The sequence below is a fragment of the Oryctolagus cuniculus genome, chromosome 10, assembly GCF_051225735.1.
Source record: "Oryctolagus cuniculus isolate XC-2025 breed Fujian yellow rabbit chromosome 10, ASM5122573v1, whole genome shotgun sequence".
In the NCBI taxonomy this organism is placed as follows: domain Eukaryota; kingdom Metazoa; phylum Chordata; class Mammalia; order Lagomorpha; family Leporidae; genus Oryctolagus; species Oryctolagus cuniculus.
In genome coordinates, this window is record NC_142876.1 from 122,162,006 (window position 1) to 122,183,583 (window position 21,578).

A 21,578-nucleotide genomic window follows, 5' to 3' on the forward strand; every position below is an offset into this window, starting at 1 on the left:
TTGTACTTCCATGCCTGAACCTCAGGAAAACCGGGATCTAGTCCTGGAACTTCCTAACACTTGCGATGCCGGATGACTGTCACAGCATCCCTGTTTCATTATCTCAAAACCAGAATCTCAGAGCTGGTTCACTTCAAAATGCCCTCCTACTGCAACACTTCCTGACCTTGCAATTCAAAGTAGCTCTTGCCTCCACCCTACACATGCCAAATTCGATCCTCAGCCTCCTCCACCGAGCAGTGCGAGCCACGAGACCCGACGTGACAGACGTGGAACCTCCTAATTCTCTGTTGCTGGGCCAGCTCTTCAGTGGGGTAGGAGCTGTGAGGGCAAAGCCTGAGATGGAAGCAGATGCGTGTGCTCTGCTCAGGAGCTTCCTGGGAGAGGTTTCCACTGAGAAATCAAGATCAAGTTCAGACTCAGCCCTCCAGTGTCCAGAAACTTCAGTGGGGGATGAGACAGCAAAGGAATAAAGACTTTACAACCTGAGAAGAAATGTTATGCATGGTCACTGGTGCGTGGAATGACAGGAAGTAGATGTACACGAACCAGCCAAGACTTCTGAGATAATTTTGTTGCCAAGGAAACCTGAAGGTGGAGGGGAATGACTTAATATGAGACTTAAAATGGGTCCTGGCACACCCACAATTCCCGCGGGATCAGACAGACATGCAGACTTCAGGAAGGGCGTTCACTCCACTGTCTGCAGAAAAGGAGAGGGTAGAGTCTCCTAGAGGTGGGAGGCAGCAGCCCTGGAGATCACCCCAACCATGCAGGCCCAGTGAGAAGGGGCAGTCGCACAGCAGAAGCAGGGGACCCTTGGGGGACAGGGGACCCACAGCAGCGGGACCCAAGCGGATACTGTGTGATCCAGAAATGCACTTTGTTGTGCTCAGACCTTGAGTGCGGGGGTGCCTATGCACCCGAGGAAAGACTGGCTCAACTAGCAAGTCACAGGTTCATCTTCCACTTGCATTAAAACATAGTAAGTCCTTTCTTATCAGCTATTCAGCAGGACACCGATTTTATTCCACACAAAACAATTAGCCAGTCGACCAGGAGATACGCAGGCAACAGATGAACAAGAGATCCACAGAGGCTGAGAGCACACTCAGGCACTGGCTGTCTCCAAGAGAGGGCTCCAGCGAAGCTTTTTGGATCTCCAAGTATAAAGCACGTGGCCGTGTTTCACATTCCTTCAAGAAGAAATGTCAGAAAACCCGGGCAAGTGTCCGTAGTCTTTTCTGATATCAGGGTGCGTGTGTGTGTCCAAGGCACCACCTTACAAAGCCTGCTTACAACAGATGCTCCCTGAGCCAGCAGGCCCTGCTACTGCGAGTACTGCAGAGGACATCCCGACGCCAGTGCGAGGCCCGCGTCCGACATGAGCTTGCCTCTCAGGGAGTGGCCAGGTGTGTCAATGAGCAGTGACCAAGAGTTTAGAGCTGTCAGTGTCATGCTTTCACCAGAGACCAGGTCACCAACAGGCCAAGGGGCCAGAGGGTCTTCTTTAGAACCCTGTCTCTCATCCGGCCAACAGGAAAAACCAACGTCCTCAACACCCACGAAGGAGGACTCTGCCCCCACTGCCTGGCCGGCGCCACGGCTCACTAGGCTAATCCTCTGCCTTGCGGCGCCGGCACACCGGGTTCTAGTCCCGGTCGGGGCGCCAGATTCTGTCCCGGTTGCCCCCCTTCCAGGCCAGCTCTCTGCTGTGGCCCGGGAGTGCAGTGGAGGATGGCCCGGGTGCTTGGGTCCTGCACCCCATGGGAGACCAGGAGAAGCACCTGGCTCCTGCCATCAGATCAGCTCGGTGCACCAGCCGCGGCGGCCATTGGAGGGTGAACCGACGGCGAGGGAGGACCTTTCTCTCTGTCTCTCTCTCTCACTGTCCACTCTGCCTGTCAAAAAAAAAAAAAAAAAAAAAAAAAAAAAAAGCACTGCCTTTTGTCCCTAGCAATGAGTGGCCTACCTTGTTTTTTTTTTTTTTTTTTCCTACCAGACAACCCCTGAGAAGTCTGGGATCTGTGCAGACGGTCAGTGGACATGCAGCCGGCAAAGCATGCCTGAGGGTGGCAGACACCACTGCCAAGACAGTGGGTCAGACCAGATCCCTCAGCTGAATGTCAATCATCTTCCTCACACCGCACATTACAGGCATGCGCGTTAGGAGGCTCCCACGGGAGACGAGGCTGCTCTGTTCAGGCCGCCACGCGTGTTTCAACGGCAACAGCACACGTGCAGAGAATCAGCTGAGACTCCTCACTGCCCAGGGAGAAGCTCCAGCGTACGAGCTACCGCCTCCTACGGGCAGCTTTGAAATATGTTATTTATATTACAGTTCACATATTAGATGTTATATTACATGTTTGTATTTCATATATATAAATATATATATGTAACTACCATGTGAGCCTCATAAAACATATTTGCACCATTCTTGTATGTGAGAAATAAAAACCAGCTTCCAGAGGGCCAGGAAGCGAGGCCTTTCTCCAAAACCATATCCAAGCTTGTCCATGGAGCCGCCACCAGCAATGGGAAGCAGCCCAGGAAGCTGCCGGGAACCCGGGAGACGTGTCCCCTGAGTCAGAGCCCAGCGGCCTTCTCCAGAAGGGGACAGCTCTGCCCGGTGCTTCTTACACTGACCATAGCTCAGGAGGACCGCAGGGCTCTGCTCTCAGGGTGACACACTGCCCCTTCAGAGCCTGAAGTCAGCCTTAACCAGGAGCTTGTCGGCGCCTATTTCCAAATACTCTATTCAGAAAAATCCTAAAGAACATAGATCTTAAGTTATATTATTATTTCAAGACAAGTCATTTCTCTTTTCATTTACACTGGGTCGAAAACATGACAATCCAAGGCAGGCTATCTTCAAAGCAAAATGGAACACGGAAGGGCCAGCCTGCATGCAACACTGAGGTCACACTGTACGGTGGAGGAAGCAGCGTGGCACGTACGAGCCTTCAGCACGTGTGCTGCCCTCACCGTGCAGAGTCTTCCTCTGGGGAGTGGGATTCCGAGGAGTGAGGGCACGCTGTGGGCCAGGGTGGGCACGGGTGGGCAGCACTAACTGTCCACGCACACATCTCTAAGTCATCGGCAATTAAGGCATTTCTCCCTCACTGCATTGTACAGAGGACTGAGCAGGGGCCCAGCTCTGCAAAGGCACCCAGGAATTCACGCTGGTGGAGGTTTCGCCCTGACCCTATTTATGGGAAGGCACAGGCAGGGGCCTGGTGGCCCTGACAGCTTCTGTCTGGAGGGGCTGCCAATCGCACCAGCCAAGGCAAAGCAGAGGCCAAGCCTGACACCAGACCCTGTGATGTCACATCTTGTCGCTCCCCCTCTTCGTGGAGGAACGACACAGGACCCTGCGCTGTTCTTTCATCTGCTCGGCCCTTCCTGGGTTTGCTGCTGGTCCTTCCCGGGTTGGCTGCCGACCCCTCCACCTCCGTGGAGGGGCGGCTCCCCCTGCCACTTTCCCCACTTCCGCGGGGGAGCGGCACACCGCCAGCCGGCTCTCTCGGGGGCTGCTCAGGTGTTCCTCAGGTGTTCCCCTTAGATGTTCCCCGTGCATGTTGTCTCTCTCCTACTTTATAGTCCTCTTCCACCAATCCCAACTCTGCTACCCACACGCCGAGCACGCTGCTCTCCTCCAATCAGGAGCAGGATCAGCTCCTGCAGGTCATTACTCAAGTTGGTGAGAGGCAGCTGTGTAAAAGTTGTTTACGCCTCTCCCAGCGCCATATTGTGGGAGAGCAGATGCATAGAATAAGTCTTAATTCCAGTAACTTAGTCTAGTCCGAGTTGCTCCCCACAACATCTTCCATTCTCGACCCAGGAGCCTCCTCTTCCCCCTGCACCCTGCTCTCTACCACAAGGGACTCACACTGGGTGTCTGGCTCTGACGTCCCCTTGGGGACTGGAGGGTGCAGGGGAAGCGGGGAGAGTGGATGTGCTCTGGCGACTCCTCCATGACGTCACCCCCAGCTCCCAGTGCCCCTCCACTCAGCACCACTGCTTCCCCCTAGGTGTCTTTCCTGCCATAACTCCTCCTGTCCTGGTACTGCTCATGACTGCTCATGACTCCCATGTCACCATCCGGGTCCTACCTCCCATCTGCATCCATTCATGGGGAGACGGATAGCAGCTCCTCCACTTTTGGACCCCACAGTCTGTACTGCGAAAACCAAGTCCCACCGTGCCTTTCTCACTAATAACTGGATTAATCAAATCTGGATACACATCCATTTTCACTGGGATTCCCAAGGGGCAGCGGGCATTTCTGACCAAGAACCCAGACATCCGCATGGTCCTCTGGCGACGCAGAGGCTAGAGCAGGACACAGGGGCTATCAACATGACCTCACAGATCGCCAGAGATAACAGCAGCAACTGGCCAAATCCACTCTGCTTCTCACCAGCAAGTTCTCCCAAACAGCATGGCAGTTTGAGATCTAAGGCTATACTGTACAGTACTGCTAGGAATATAAAAAAATGCATTGTCCTCTCTTTTCCTAAATATTCCTCAATGCTAATTTACCCAAATTGACTCCTAAAGAGTACATCAGTAATGTAGGAAATGTGCTTTAAGATACCCAATGTATTAAATATTGATTATATTGGACACCTTATCTAAAAATCTCTTAGCCACAGCTTGTCATACCATCTTGATCGATTTGTTACCAGCCATTGTTCATTAAAATGCCAGAGAGCAAGGAATTCGCTTTTAGTGCTCTCTTCTGGATGCCAGATCTTTATCTGCTAACAGTATAATTCAAGGTCAAGGGTGTTTATTGTGTTTAGAGAGAAAAGCAATCAAAGTGGTTGGGGTTTAAAAACACACAGAGGAAGTTTGCAGGCTCTGCCTACCCCGAGGACTGCTGTTTTGATGTCAAGACGTGATTGGAACAGTCTCTGGGTGCTTGCTGTGGTCTCAAGGTTTGGAGTGAGAGGTTTTTATTCCTTTTCTTACTTTCACTGGTTGCAGAATATGATAGTAATTATTTCCTTTTATTCCCAAGCAAGTTTGCTCTCTGAGTGACTGCATTTTAAGTTCCGGAATCTATCTCCAAGGTAATCTAAAAGTCAACAGACTGCCTAATTCCCCACTAACTGGGGCACAGCAATCGGTTCAGCGATGTCAACAGCCAGGTTCTCACCTCACTGACGTGCCCAGAAACACACGCAGTTTCTCCACACTCTGATCCTCAGAACCCTGGTGGGCTCTGGGGAAGGAGGGGAGAAACTGAGGCCAGGACTCTGTGGCAGAGACTCCACTACAAACTGCCCAGAGGAGAGACAACTCAACGACGTTCCCAGCTCTTTCCCACAGCAAACACTCCCCATACATGGATGAAGAACACAGATACAGAGAAAGTCATAAAGAAAAGGCAGATGTCAACGAACGTGCTAAATACTCAGGCTCACTAGCATGCAAAATGCAAACTAAATGGAGGCTGAGCGAGCATGTCGCTAGTGCACCTAACAACTGAATGCATTGAAACAGGAACGCCACACTGGGTAGAATATGGGAACATGATCATCGCAGTGGTGTACGGTAATGTTGACCCTCTTATCAAATCCAGCTATGTCCATGGAAAATGCATTTGATCAAGCAATTCCACTTTTGGTAGCCTCTATAAAAATGAAAGCACATTTATCCAGGAACATGAATGACTCTGTTCACAGGGATAGGAAACTGGAACAGTGAGAGTGCCTACAGGAAGATCAGATGATCAGTTGGCTGTGACATCAGACACACACAAAGAATGCCTCACATCCATCCATATTATCCACCCGGAGGGAGGGACGGAATCCTTTTTATGGGAAATGAAAAAAGGAGTTGTCATTAACTGCACTGGCATGATTGCGTTTTTATAAAACAAGAACCAAGGGGTCAGCACTGTAGCATAGTCGGTTAAGCTTCCACCTTTGCTGCTGATATCCCATATGGGCACTGCTCCAAGTCCCAGCTTCCCCACTTCCAATATAGTTCCCTGATAACAACCTGAAAACGCAATGGAAGATGGTCCAAGTGCTTGGGCCCCTGCACCCACGTGGGAGACCCAGGAGAAGATCCTGACTCCTGGCTTCAGATAAGCCCAGCTCCAGCCATTGTAATCATTTGTGGACATAACAAGCAGATGGAAGCTCGCTCGCTCTCTCTCTCTCTCTCTCTCTGCCTCTGCCTATCTGTACTTCCACCTTCCAAGTAAATAAATAAATCTTTAAAAAAAAGAACCAGCATGCAAGGTACAACAGTGATGCTTGTCCCTTGCACATGCACTCACACACACACACACATACACACCCACACACACATACACACATATCTACATATCTCAGAGTTGACCCCTGGAGCCAGCAAATCACAGAATTGATGCTCGTGATTTCCAAAGCTAGCTCATAAAAGCCATCGTGGCCTGTGCCTGGCTCCTTTCACTGAACTGTTGGTTGCTCCACTACACGGGGTACAGGCTCTCTAGCAGCGCCATGGAGAGGCATCCACTGAGGACCAGAGAGAGGCCAGGCCCAGGCAACATCTGCACCAGTGGGTCCTGCAAAAGGCAGACACATTCTGCAGCTGCAATCAAGCCTTGGAATACAGCAACCCCACGAGAAACTGAGCCAGCTTCCCCAGCCAAGCCACTCTGGGAGGCCTGAATGTGTGAACGGTGATGTAACAGGTACCCGCTGCTTTCAAAATTCTAAGCTTCTGGGTAATTTGCTAGGTACCAACGTATACTAAGGACAGTGCAGAAACAGGCAAGGCAGGGCACGTCATGCTCTCAATCTTTTACCTCGGTGAGCTGGAGCAGGGAGTGGTGAGAAGCACGTTTTTCTCCCCACCTTCATTCCTGGCTCTGCAGTTCCCAGGCAGGTGCTGGCTAGTGACGGCAGCCAGGGGAGCATCCACTCCACCAGCTCACACTTCCAACCGTGACTCTGAGCCGGCCACTGCCAGATGTGAATGCTGAAAAATAGATAACTCAAGAAGACTGCACGCTGATACAGGAGGCACAGATTGACATTCATTCTCTGTGATCCTAAATCATGGTAAACACCACAGCCAGCCAGGGGGACACAGAGCACCACTGGAGCATTGGGGGAGGGGAGGGGAATCTATCGGCGAAACCTGCCCCAGCCTTTACAGAAAACACCAGAGGGACAGCTGGGAGATGGACGACTCTTCCAGAGAGGTGCAAAGAAGGCCGGGGAAAGCAATGCAGCAAAGGACCAGAAACCTGGGGTTTGTCTCGACTCCGCTACGTTCCATTCTCCGTTTACACCTTGGCTATTACAGAGAATAAGTATTATTGAGAACCTACAGTGAAGAGCACACTGCAGGTTACCCACACCTATGTATGACTGATTCACTCTAAGGGTGAACGTCAAAAAAGAAAGCTTGCTCTGCTGTCCAGCTCCAAGGCCCCTCCTGGTGGAGCCTGACCCCCCACTGCAGAACCAGAGGCCGAGAGCTGTCCTCAGGCACCCAGCGTGGGTTTGTGCGAGGTACGGTGGCTGTCCGTGCAGTCAGAGAGTGTCCACTCTTCTGATCATGCCGGAGGCTTCCACAGCTGTGCTGCCGTCTGACCATGTCTCCTCCTGACTTCAAGAGGAGGGGACTTTAGGAACTAATCTGGCCAAGAGGCTCTTCTGTCCTGAGTGAGTTTAGGAGTTGTCATAGAAGGGTTTGCCAGGGACAGGCATCTGGCCATGGGGTTAAGATGCAGGATAAGATACCTGCTTTAGGCATGGCAGTGCCTCGGTTCAGTCCTGCCTCCAGCTCCCCAGTGCACACTCTGGGAGGCAGCAGGTGATGGCCAAGTGAATGGATCCCTACCACGCATGTAGGAAACCCAGACTGAGTTCCTGGCTCCTGGCTTCAGCCCAGGCCACCTCTGGCACAGTGGGGAATGAGTTAACACATGGAAGATTTCTCCTTGTCTGTCTCTTGAAGAAAACCAGTAATTCATTACAAAGGGGGCTTGATGGAGCGAGTGCCTCCTCCTTGCGCCGTTGCACGTGAGGACACAGCGCTCTGTCCCCTCCAGGCAATGCAGACTCCAGGTGCCACCTTGGAAGCACAGACTGAGCCATCACCAGATACTGAAGCTGCTGGCACCTTGATCTCAGACTGTTTCACCTCCCAAACTGCGAGAAATAAATGTCTACTGCTTGCCAACCACCCTGTCTGTCGTATTTGGTAACAGCCACAGAGGAATCAGGCTTGCAGGCAAGTGATGTCACCTCACCATCAGTGCCAGCTTCACTATGCCTTTTTTTTTTTTTCCAGGAAGAGTTAGACAGTGAGAGAGAAAGGTCTTCCTTCCATTGGTTCACACCCCTGGTGGCTGCTAAGGCCAGCGCTGTGCCGATCGGAAGCCAGGAGCCAGGTACTTCCTCCCAGTCTCCCATGTGGGTGCAGGACCCAAGCACTTGGGCCATCCTCCACTGCCCTCCCGGGCCACAGCAGAGAGCTGTACTGGAAGAGGAGCAACCGGGACTAGTACCCGGTGCCCCAACTAGGACTAGAACCCGGGGTGCTGGCACCACAGGTGGAAGATGAGCCAAGTGAGCCGTGGCGCCAGCCAATTCACTGTGCTCTTGAAGCTGGGTGAGCTGCGTTAGCCCTGACTCTTGTTTGCCCCAAGGCTTGCAGGATCTCACAGACAGCAGTGCTCAATAACGCTCCTAAAGTTACAGACAGTCATGAAAACCAGAGTTTGTTTATTTAAGATCCCAGTGACACACAGCAAGTAGAGGGTTCGTGCTTTTAGGAAACAGGATCTTAAATACAATATAAAACAAAACGACTTAAATAAATGGGACACTGCCCCTCCTCTCCCTTTCCTTGAGTCTCCCTGCCTGATAATTATGACCTGGGGGATCCATCGCTGTGCATCTGGTATTTTACAGCTGCCAAGTTCTGCATTCACTGGAAATGAGCTGTCTCTTCTGTCTGCCCTATGCTGTTTGGTCAGGAAAAAGAAACCAGCAGTACAGCAGAAAAGCCGGCAGTCCTGGTCTCTCTGCTCTCATTATCATGTCTCTATCTCTTTAGTTCTGCTCAGCACAGCCCAGGTCAGGGCTGCAGGGAACAGCTGACGGTATGGACCAATCGTGGGCACAGGTGCTATGCAGATGGAGAAGTGCAGAGAGCCAACAGAGGGTACATCGAGTCCGCCTCTACCCAACATCCAACCAGCTCCATCTCTGCCAGAGAACATATGCATTGCATACTGATTGTGCGATTCAGTGAATGACACCACTTCAAGGAAGGCTTCTGCCAAGCCTGCCAGGTCCCTTCCATGCAGTCCGGTCCCCAGGAGCTGGACAGAATCCATTCCCAGAGACACTTGCCCACGGCAGCCCCTACATGGCCCCTGAAGTGCAGGAGCAGACAGAGCTTGCTTTGCCCCAGCATATCCCGAGTCGTCGTCACTGGCTGTGAATGGGTCCCTGCATCACATCTCGTGCCAGGAGGAAGTTATCTGCAGATACACTGTGCATCCACACAGCTACGCCGCCTCACTGACAAGTGCAATGCTGCCCTTTGTGCCTTCAAGACGGAGCTGAGTGGCAGGGACTGAGACCCTCATGCCAGTGACACTGAGGACACTGATTCTCCAACCCCTTGCAGGAAGCTCTGGCCTCAGGTTGGGTCTTGGGCAGTTGTCCTCCCACTGGAGTTAGAGCTGATTCCCAGGGCTCTTCCAAAGAGGGTCTGATTCCAATTCAATAGAGCAGGGCTGGGCCCCAGAGGCTGAATTCTGAACCTCCACGAATGAGTCCACATGTTGTCTGAGGCCCACACTTCAGGACAAGCGTGCCTTTCCCATAAGACACTCTGAGGAGGGTTATCTTGACATCAGATGTTTGGATTTTTCTTCCACACAGTACTTGTGTTACAAAGCAACTTAAGAACATGAACGACCACGGAGACACAGAAGAAAGCCAAAGGTTATGTATGTTTTCATAAAGCAGTCCCTCAATGGAGGAGAAAAATACTGGCCTCTTTCCTGCTACACTCAGAGGAGTTCAGGGATGAGACCCACAGGGGCTGTGGTGTTCACAATTGATCCTGGATGCTTCCTTGGAGCCAGAGGTGAGAGGGAGACAAGACATGATGCACTTGCCAGAAGAAAGACAGCAAAGACCAAGGCACGGCAAGTCAGCCAGGCTAAAGAGCAGGGGTGCCTGTGCTCACCTGACTCAGGGGACCTGCCAGGTGAGGCATCTGCAGAGACCGTCAGCCCCACTGTGCACCTTCTCAGCCTTCCCCTCCCCCGACACACAAAGCAGACATCCCAGTGCACATCACGTGAGAAAATCGTGGCGCACACGTCTCATGAGAGAGCTTGGCTCCCTCACTTTTCGAGCTGGTGGGAAGGTGTTGGGGATGGGGTCAGAAAGGTCCCCATCGCAAACACAGTGCAGATGCTCCATACGTGCTGTCCAGAAACGAGGAAAATTTCTGTAGAGGTTTGCTCACAGATGGATTCATACTTTCAAAATGCTTTTCCCACGTGCACAGAGCCCTGCCCAGACATCCTGCTGCACATCTTCTGTCTCTCAGCCATCACTGAGACGCCCTGTTCCTGCGCTCACACTCCCCCTCTCCCAGCATCAGGGGTCAACCTCCTTGAGGCCCTGCCTGGAGGCTCTCCAAGAGCTTGGGCATTTCCTGGGTGGGGCTGTGGGGCACAAGGGACGGAACACCATGGGGACACTCATGTCCACAGGAGCAGAGGTCAGCCTCCCCAGCCCTCAACCAACAGGGCATTTCCAAAGCACTGCCCACAAGATACCTCAGTGAGGCCCTGGCCAGACAGAGACCCAAGGCCATAACACAAAGCATCCATCAGCACTCTCCACTGACTTCTCCGTCTCCTGCCTCTTCAGCTGGGTTTCTGAGATCACCTGCACCCAGGCAGCTGTCTTAGGGTCAGCTTTCAGGACAAGGCAAGCTGACAGAGCTTGAGTGCAATGGCATTGGGGTCCTGCCCAGGCAACTGGGCCTCAGAGTCCATGCTCTCTCCCACCAGGCTGGACTCCCTCAGTACAGCATCATTTTTATTTTATTTTTTTAAGTTGTGACCATATTTTTTTTGACAGGCAGAGATAGACAGTGAGAGAGAGACAGAGAGAAAGGTCTTCCTTCCATTGGTTCACCCCCCAATGGCCGCTGCGGCCAGCGCGCTGCGCTGATCCGATGGCAGGAGCCAGGTACTTATCCTGGTCTCCCATGCGGGTGCAGGGCTCAAGCACTTGGGCCATCCTCCACTGCACTCCCGGGCCACAGTAGAGAGCTGGACTGGAAGAGGAGCAACCGGGACAGAATCTGGCGCCCCAACGAGGACTAGAACCTGGGGTACCAGCGCTGCAGGCAGAAGATTAGCCTAGTGAGCCGCAGCGCCGGCCGTGACCATATATTTTATTCAGTGAATTACCTATTAAGTTTTAAATTTTACTTGACATATGACTGAACATATTTAGGGGTAGAGTGTAATATATCAATACATGTATACAACGTTCAGAAAGCCAATCCATCATCAGTCATCAGTTCACCATCATTATCAGTTCTTTGTTAGAAGCACTCAAAATCCTTTTTTTGGGACAGGCATTTGGCCTATAGTAAAGTTGCCAGGTAAGAATCCTGCATCATTCCAATTTTTAGCTCAAATAACTGGGACCCTGCTGCACATGTCGAAGACCTGGATTGAATTTCTGGCTAACAGGCCCCTGCTAGCATTTGGGGAACAAATGGGATCTACTACCTCCCTTAAGTCTATGTTTTTCTCTCTCTCTCTTTCTCTCTCTCTTCCTCTGAAATGAATTTGATTTTTAAAAAATCTTTCCTTCTAGCTATTTTGAAATACTCACTGCAATAACTGCAATAACCAGTCACCCCACTGTGCTACAAAGCCCTAGAACTCATTCCTCCTGTGCAGCTGTATTTTAATACCCCATCACCAGCCACCACCATACACTACCCAAGCTCAGGAAACCCTTCTACCACTCCATAGCTCTGTGAGGTCCACTTGTTTAGCCTCCACATCTGAACGTAAGCATATACTACTTAGTCTTCCTACGCCTGGCTTATTTCACGTAACACAATGTCCTACGTAAATCTACAGAAGCACCAATCCTGATCTGAGAGACTCCAGCAGTGGAAAAGTTCAGCCTCAAGTCATCAAGTCCCCAAAACTTCATCCTCTAGACCAGCAGTCATGGGGGGAAACCAATGCATGCTTTATCACTGAGAAATAAATCACATTTTTTATTTATAAAACCACTGAGAAACTTCAAACGTAAGAACACTTTGACGCCATCAAACCAGCCAGGCAGCGCGAGCACTGTTTGATGCCTGTCTCTCAGGAGGTCGGCAAACACTAGCAATGCACCCAGCTCTCTACAGGCACCCAGGCTAACCAAGGAGGTGTCAATATTTCCACCCCTGGAATAGGGGAGGCTTTGTCACGCGTCTGTGCGTTTCAGAGACGGCCCTGGGAAGACCCGAGATTCACATACATGTGCAAGGAACTGCCCTGCGGCTCACTGGAGAGTTGTACTGTACGCCGAGACAGTTTCACTGTACAAGCCTATGAGGAAAACGGCAGATTTCATTAAGCAGAGTGATCTCAGAGGGAGGGGCCAGGAAGGATGATGCTCCCGGCCATTCTCCAAGACAAAGGGAGACAACTCAGACATTTTGTAGATGCTTCCACCTCAGTGATCTCCTGATCAAACAAGCAGGTGTAAAGAAGTCCCTCACACCCAGCCACGAGCTCCACGTTAAATCCTTCTCTTCATAAATCTTCCAGTCCGAGACGACACGTGCCATCATGCCACAATCACGAATTTGGCTCGAAGGCAGCGATGGTATGCAGCAAAGCAGGCGATGCAGCCACTCCTTTGAACATTTACTGATCATCACTGACATCATCACCATTACTGAAGTAGTAGTACCGAATTCTACTCTACCACATTGTCATTCCACACGAACTTGACCTGGAGATTCCAGCACCCAGCGTGGCACGGAATCCATTTCCATCGTGGTATACAGACTCATTCACTCTTCTGAGGGTTTCTAGCTTGCAGGGAGATTATGCAGGACTTGGAAAAATAGGTCAAGAGCCCGTTGTCTTTATCCAGCGTGCACACCAGCCCTGTCCCAGCCTGCAGAGTCTCCACAGCTCCTGCCCCACTTCCTCCTCCTTGGCCCTTAGCCGCCTTCTTCACCAACTGCTCTGCAAAGACAACTTCTGTCTCCTCCCAGGCAGCCTTACTAACAGCAAAACTCACCCCCTTTCCTGTGGGTGGGAGGGAGTGGGGGCACATGAGAAAATCTTCCCTGCTCAAAAGCACTGTATTCTACATGAAATATCCAGTAAGAGCCAAGAACAGTGCATCCTGTTGACAAACTGTAGGCACTTACCATTGTCTAAAATCATTTGTATATTTTATTGATTTATTTGTTGGTGGCTGGTTTGTTTGTGGAGAGGCAGAGAGAGAGTGAGAAAGAGAAAGGGAATGAACCTCCTACTGTTGGTCATTCCCAATGAGACCACAAAGGTCCCAGGGGGCAGGACTGACACCAAGAGTTGAGACCTCCATGCAGGGTTCCCACATGTATGGCAGGAACGTATGCCCCTGAGCCACCATAGCTGCTTCCCAGATTCTACCACGAAGCTGGAGCCAGGGACCAGGGTGGGGTAATGAACCCAGGCACTCCCATGTGAGACATAGGCATCCTAGCCAGTGTCTTGACCCCAAGGCCCTGGGTTTGCCCCCGTTTCAGATTCGGAAATGTATCAGATCCATTTCATCTCACAGCTGTCTTTGCCACCCACTACCACTTGGCGCTTCCATTAAGTGTCCAAATTTTGTTTGACCTTTTTGTCTACATTCCTTGTGATCTCTTCTTTTTGTCTCCAGCAGCCACAGTTGTCAGTGCTCAGCTGTTCAGGGCCTCTTAAGGAGCTCATGTGGATCCACTAAACATACTGCACCACTGTTTTTCCGGGAACACCCACTCGGTTCATTTCCTGCACAACACGAGCTGTACGGAGCACAGAGGCTCCTGACAGCCTGCCCGAGCAGCGCTCAGAACAGCCCAGAGGCTAGGAGAGACGAGGAGTCCCAGGAGGCCATGCACTGACTCGGAGACCCTGGAAAATGGCAGGAATCCAAAGCAGGTCACAAAACCCGCCTGGGGACACATCTGAACCAGCAACACAGATGAGTCATGAAAGCCGGAAAGCATTGATCGCAAGGCTATCCATAGGAAACACGTCAAACAAATTGCGGTAAATGAAAAGAAGTGGTGCACAATCATTTTTGCTCATTGAAAAAAATTTATGTGATTTTTCTAATGAGATGCAAACACTGGTCAATGAAGTCCCTGTCCATCCCGAGAGGGCAATCATCCCACAGTAGTGGACTCAGACCACGCGTCGTTCACGAAAGTGGGCAAGCGGCTGCTCACTGACTAGCGGATTCTCTTCTTCCCGATGACCTCACTGACAATGAGGCTGACCTTTCTGCACCAGCAGGAGAGAACATGTTTGGCTTGAGTGCCTGAAGAAACACCTAACAGATGTTTTCTTAGAAGCTCCATGAGCTGCATGCTAATGACTGTGGGTCCCCGGGTACCAACCGACTGACTGAGAGAAGAGAACTGGCCAAAGGCAGCAGGGAGCATACCAGCCCTGCGGACCTGGCCCCCTCTAGTCCCTCTTCCCATGTGCATAGTTTGTGTTGGCCTCTGTTCTGTTCTATTTCCTTAACCTGTAGCTGTGAGAGCACTGAGTTAAGGTAACTGAGAGACAGAGTGGAAACCGAGATGAAGAGGAGGAAGAAGAGAGGAAAGGAAGAAGTCAGGCAGGCAGGCATGCAAGGAGGGAGGGACAGAAGTATTCCCGTAAGTAAGTAGCAACCAGGCTCAAACAGGTAAGAGTCTCAGAACAATCCCCAGCTTTTAGGGTACAGTTCGTTCTTAACTTAAAATTGAGCACCTGCAGGATGCACTTTGGGGAGGAACCACAAATCATGCCCTTGACTTTACATACTTACATCTGGATGTCAGGAGGAAGCAGAACAGTCACTTTGCTTTGCGATGCACCATTAAAACCCCAAACCCAACAAGAGAAATGGTGAGGAACACAGCGTTCGGAGAGCGGCTGTGAGCCTCGCACTGAGTAACTGTTGTCACCTCGCAGAAGACCCACACAGATGCACAATCAATGCCAAGTGTGTGCTCCAGATGTGCCTGGGAGAATAAAGTCTGGAAGACCCGACTCCGTCCTGCTGAGGCCTATGTGCAACCCCTACTCAGCTCCTCCCGTATTCCACTGGAAATGCCCATTTCTAAGCCATGCCCATTCTGTCTACCAAGTTCATCTTTTTTTCTGTCACCAATGCCATTACCTTAGTGCAGCCCAGGGCTCTTGCAGTGTGCACAAAGACACTACTAAGGATTGTGTGTGCAAGTTATAAACACGTAAGTGCATGCGCTAGGTGCCTGGCCCTAACATGCTACATCCTCCTGGCTCTGCACCGGTTCTACCCAGAGACCCGACATCACTGCCCAGGCCTCGTCCTCTCACCGTACATGCTCGTTTTGGCGACGTCTTTCTGCTCCAGGCCTTCTCTTGTCTCCTGTTTGCTGACAGCTTATGGATTTTTATCTCCAGTCCATTCATTCTTGCTGAGTTCCAAACAGTATTCTCAACTCCCTACTTGTCTGCATTGAACATACACTGATGCTTATCCTCAGATAGCTTACAGGAAACACGTACAGCGTGACTCAGTCAACACCCGTTATCTTACTGCCTGATATCGCCTAAGTAGCTCTCTGCTTCTCATTTCATGGCACAACCAACCCAAATATACCCCATCCACAAGCCTGGACTTAGTTTCACTCTTCCCTCATCCTTATCCCCCACACCCCAATAGTCAAACAAGCAAGTTCTATACATTGCAGTTATGGATCACACAAGGGATGTACTATCATTCACCCTCAATTCTCTCCCAAGCCATCATCATCTCTGACCAAGAATCCCCCTGTAGCCATCTCACAGGGCTCCTGGTTCCAGGCTTCCTTGGCAGAGATGCCATCATCACCCATTAGCCCAAAGAGTCTGCACACAGGATCACGAGTGCCACGGTGGCAAATGTCTTCAAGAGTTTTCCTTCATCAGTGGTCAGCGTCTACCTTTCCAGGCTTGTTCGCCACCATGGTCCTTGCTTTGAGTTGGATGTGGGGTCAGTGTTCCCCATAAGTATCCATGTGCTAAAAGTCTTGTCCTCCATGTGGTGGTGTTGAGAGATACTGGAACCTTTAGGGGGTGGTAGGTACCTAGTGGGAGGTGGACAGAGACCCAGCTGTTCCACTTCCAATCCAGCTCCTTGCTAATAGCCTAGAAAAAGCAACAGAAGATGGCTGAAGTGCTTGGGCCCCTGCTACCCCCTTAGTAGATCTAGAGGAGGCTCCTGGCTCCTGGCTTCAGCATAGGATAGCCACATACCCATTCTTGTTGGCCAACTGCAAGGTGAACCAGTAGATGGAACATCTCTCTCTCTCTCTCTCTCTCTCTCTCTCTCTTTCTCTCTAACTCTGCCTTTTCAATAAATAAATCAATCTATTAAAAAGAATACCAGGGCCTGGGGCAATGTGGAAAGTACATTTGTTGCATTCATCAATCAATTAACTTACTGTTCTCTCATCAGTCTCTCCCACGACACTGTGAATTTATCTAATTCTCTAACTCATCTAACTGTGACCTTGGGATCCTAAGAATGTGCACATGATACAAGCTCAGTACACACGTGTTACATGAATGGATTCATGATGGGCAGATAAGTTGATGAGCCTAACAGAAAAGGCAACTTTGGGAAAACGTTGCCAACAGTCCATCTGAGGACTTCATAGTAACACACATAGGAGTTTAGTAACATGAAAAAAAAAAAAACAGTCAGAGGAACAGGAGAGAGACATGAATTAGAAATATGCTGGGGAGAAAACATACACATTTTCAACGACCAGATTACAAACTTACACATGTTGTTAAATATAAGAGTGGGAATAAGAGAGGGAGGAGATGTACAGTTTGGGACATGCTCAATCAGACTTGCCCCAAATGGTGGAGTTAGAAACATACCAGGGGATTCCAATACAATCCCATCAAGGTGGCATGTACCAATGCCATCTCACTACTCCAAGTGATCAATTTCAGTTCACAGTTGATCACACTGAGTCAAAGGGATCACACAAACAAGACTAGTGTCTGCGAATACTAACTGATAGAATCAAAAAGGGAGAGAATGATCCATCATGGGAAGCAGGATACACAGCAGACTCATAGAATGGCAGATGTCCTAAATAGCACTCTGGCTTCAGTATCAGCCCTTAAGGCATTCGGACCTGGCTGAGGAGCCCATGAGAGTATTTTAGGCATGGAAAGCCAAGACACTTTGGAAAACACACACACACACACACACACACACACACCTAAATGAAAGATCTCTGCAAGTGAGATCCCAGTGGAAAGAACAGGGCCATCAAAGAAGGAGGTACCTTTCTCTGAAGGGAGGAGAGAACTTCCACTTTGACTATGACCCTGTCAGAATAAGATCGAAGTTGGCGAACTCAAAAGGCCTCCATAGCCTTGGCAACTCATGACTAGAGCCTAGGGGGATTACTGATGCCATAAACAAGAGTGTCAAATTGTTAAGTCAACAACAGGAGTCACTGTGTACTTACTTGTCATGTGGGATCTGTCTTTAGTGTGTTGTCCAATGTGAAGTAATGCTATAACTAGTATTGAAACAGTATTTTACACTTTGTGTTTCTGTGTGGGTGCAAACTGATGAAATCTTTACTTAATATATGCTAAATCAATCTTCTGAATATAAAGATAATTGAAAATGAATCTTGATGTGAATGGAATGGGAGAGGGAGTGGGAGATGGGAGGGGTGCGAGTGGGAGGGAAGTTATAAGGGGAGAAAGCCATTGTAATCCATAAACTGTACTTTGGAAATTTATATTTACTAAATAAAAGTTAAAAAAATTGTTAAGTAAAAAAATATTCTAAAGTCTAAATAGTATCTGTCTTGGGGGTATTCTTTAAGCTGGGCTACTCACACATAGAAGAGAGGACTTTCATGATGTGGTATGTTCCCTGAGTCTCTGGCAGAAAAGGCTTGACAGATGAGGAGGGAAAAAAGGAAGGAGGAAAGAAGAGTAAGTTATCATTAACACATATGCAGATTCATGACACTAAATATTACATGTTTTCATTGATTAAAACACACACACACAGCTAAACCGGGCACCATTATTAATTGCTCCAAACCGTGTGGCTCAGAACAACCCTTGCTGACAATCAGAATCATCTCAGGAGAGCTGCAGGAGACCATCCTTTGCTTCACTTGGCACCAGCGGGGTCTCTCAAAGGCTGGGACCCTGCATCTGGAGGGGTCACACCGCTAGTGGTCGACCCTGGCTGTCCACCGGCACCTCAGCTAAGACCATGGCCGGAATGCTGAATGTGGCCACTCCAGGCTGCCTGGGCCTCTTCGTCAAAAGATTCCTGAGAACAAACATCCCAGGAGGACGTGCAGGAGAAAGCTGCCCTGCCTCTTATGACCTGGCCTCACACGCCGCACAGTGCCACTTCTGCTCCTTTGTGTTCCCTGTGGTGGTGACAAAAGCCCACCCAGGTTCAGCAGGAAGGTAAGGGGGATCAGCCTCTTGTTGGGGGGAGCCCAGTCCAGTGTGTACAACACTGCTGCAGCTGCGCTTGCCATCAGGCCACTGGGGCCAGTCCATGTGCAATCACGCTTCCAATCAACACTTCAAGTGAACAATGCCAATATGGGGACTCCTTGGGCCACACAGGAAAGCATCAAGTGCCCTACCAGCTCCAGGTCTGCAGGCTTAGAGTGTGAGATCATGTAGGTCACAGGCACTGGCTTGTGCAGATTTTCTGTAGACCAAACATAAAACATCTGCACTGTATCACAGAGAGTCTGCTTCTAAACACAGAACCTACAAGGACTAGGCATCCAGAACCACCCTGTTAGCAAAGCCTCTAGCTAATGACAGACCTTCTGGGGACTGAATCTGGAAAAGAGAACCTGGGGGTGGGGTGAGGAATACCTCCACAAGGCCAAAGTAACTCCACATGGCTCCAGGGGCCGTCAGAACTGAGGGTAGATTTATTCTTGCTTTCAGTTCTGCCTCCCCTGGTAATAGACTGACACACACTGCCTGTTCTTCTCCGCCCCTCTCTCCCAAGCAGACGCAGGGTGAGAATGAGTCCCCAGGCTGCCCCCACCCCTACGAAATTAGACAGAGACAGCTGCCAGGAATGAGCAAGAAAGCCTGTCATGTGACCTGCGAGATGGGAGTTGGCAGGTGCCTTCCACAGATGACGGACACATGAGACAGAGACTCAGAGAGCGCGTGGGGGTAAAAAGAGACAGGCATCGGAGACACACTCCTGACTGTGACAACGAAACAGAAATCCGACTTTCTGGTTATACTGGTTCATGACAGACAGAGAGCACACACAGGCTTGAGGAAAAGCTGTGTTTGTCCCAAAGCCTTTGCAAGGACCTTAGGGCCTCACTGAACGCTGTGAGCTTTGCAGCAGAGGAGGGTCCAGGTCACCAGCAGTGCAGACTGAGGAAGCCAACGTCAGGTGCATTCAGGTGTGCCCCCCTCCTACCTGTGCTCTACTGCACAGGCTACCCTGTGGACCCTCAATCTTTGGAGGCCAATTAGACAAGGTCCGGTAAATGATGATTTGGAGACCTCCAACCTTCTAGTAAGGAGGGACTTCAAAAAGTTGGTAGGAAATGCAATGAAAGGACGAGTTCATTTCGGCACAAAAGAATTCTGAAATCCACGCATAGATGTTTTTCACAATATGCTTTCCCATGAATATTTTGAAGATCTCCCAAATCCTTCACAGAGGCTACATAGCGCTGGGGAGAGAGAACAGCTACGAATGCTCTGGTTCTGATTCCTGCTCCTTGCTAACTTCCCCGTAGCCACACAAAGCCGGGTCTTTCAGCTTTTCCACAGTCCTTGTGTTCCATCCCCATCCTCCGTGTGGTTGCACAGGGCTGGACCCCAGATCTCTCATGGACATGTGATCACGTGGGGTTCAGCATGCAGCCAAGCAGGTTGAATCACAGCTAACTCCGACATTCCCGAGGAATGTCTGATCTGATGATGTGAGGGTGTAGATCCATAGCAGCCAGGGAGCTCAGGGAAGCCCAAGCGAGACACAGGTCCTGACGAGAACACCCCAGCCCTCCGCTCCTGCTACAGAGGAACCTACTGTCTCCATCGTCTTCTCCATGATATGACCAAATTGCTCCTCCTTTCATACCTTTCTGGAATGTTCTTATTCTTTATTATTGTGCATCAGTTGACAGCTGTGTCCACTCTGACGGACTCACGGTCACTGGTCTGTGTAATCCACTCCAATTCCAACAAGCGCTCAAGAGGCTACCCTGGGCACACTGGGTGCGCCCCATCCGTAGAATTGAGATGACAGCAATAATACGGTTAGATTAATTCCACCATCAAGCTCAATTGCACAATTTAGGGTCACACTTGGGAGCAAAAGCTTCTCCCCAAACGCTCTTTTGGTCTTGGGCAAGATTTAGGGTAACTGTGACCACAGAAGTACAAGAAATGATGGCAAAAGATGGAAGAACCAAGTTTCCAACTGTTGATGCATGATCCTAGCTAACAGGAGAATCTGTGCACAGTGCAGTAATCTGTAACCCACAGGGGATAGAGTTCAACGTGCCAGGCGATGCCTGACACCCAAAGCAGTACCAAGCCATGTATATACTGCATTCCTTCCTATACAGACACACCAATGATACAGTTTAATTTATAAGTTAGGCACAGTACAAAATGTGCAATAACTGATAATAAAAATACAGCAACACACTGTAAAAAAATTATGTATGGGTGGTATCTCTCGTTCCCTAGAAACACGTTTACACTACTCACCCTTCTTGTAATGATGTGAGATGACACGGGGCCCACGTGGTGAAACAAAGTGAGGCGAATGGCACAAGCGCTGGAAGGTACGTGCGGGCTACTGCAGCCCAGCCCAGCAATCAGTGACAGGTGATCTGAGGACTGAGACAGCTACTGTGTGACGAATGGGTGGGTGGCAGGTGCAGCGTGGGTGAGCCAGACAAGGATGATCCATGTCTCAGGAGTGGGGTGAGATCTCGTCACACCAGTCAGAATGGCGCATCACGAGGAATGGATGAGCTGTTTCTGGAAGTCTCCATTCCATATCTTTAGACTCCAGTTAACCAGAGATACAAGGGAGCTGGGGGAGAGAAAGACTATGTATCAAGAAGCCATCATATTCAAAACTGTTCTAACCCTGCGTCTAGATTTGCCAGCTCTGTGATGTGGGAATACTGATCTAACCTAAGTTCCAATTATTAAAAGATAAGAGGCAGTATAAACTATTTACTGCTATTAACTGTAATATGTCAAAATAACACTATTATTAGTACCCAGTTTA

The 21,578-nt window shown here is 50.0% G+C and overlaps 1 long non-coding RNA gene across 5 annotated transcripts in view; it reads right to left on the reverse strand.

The window, feature by feature from the left end:
• The window catches only part of LOC149124462 (uncharacterized), a 242,384-nt gene that overhangs the window by 130,438 nt on the left and 90,368 nt on the right, over window positions 1-21,578 (reverse strand). For 3 of the 5 annotated variants that reach the window (XR_016214469.1, XR_016214468.1, XR_016214470.1), the window contains exon 3: window positions 21,047-21,377. The exons of the other annotated variants lie outside the window; for them this stretch is intronic. This is a non-coding gene — a long non-coding RNA (uncharacterized LOC149124462). The remainder of the gene's footprint in view (window positions 1-21,046; window positions 21,378-21,578) is intronic. 5 annotated transcript variants of the gene reach the window in all.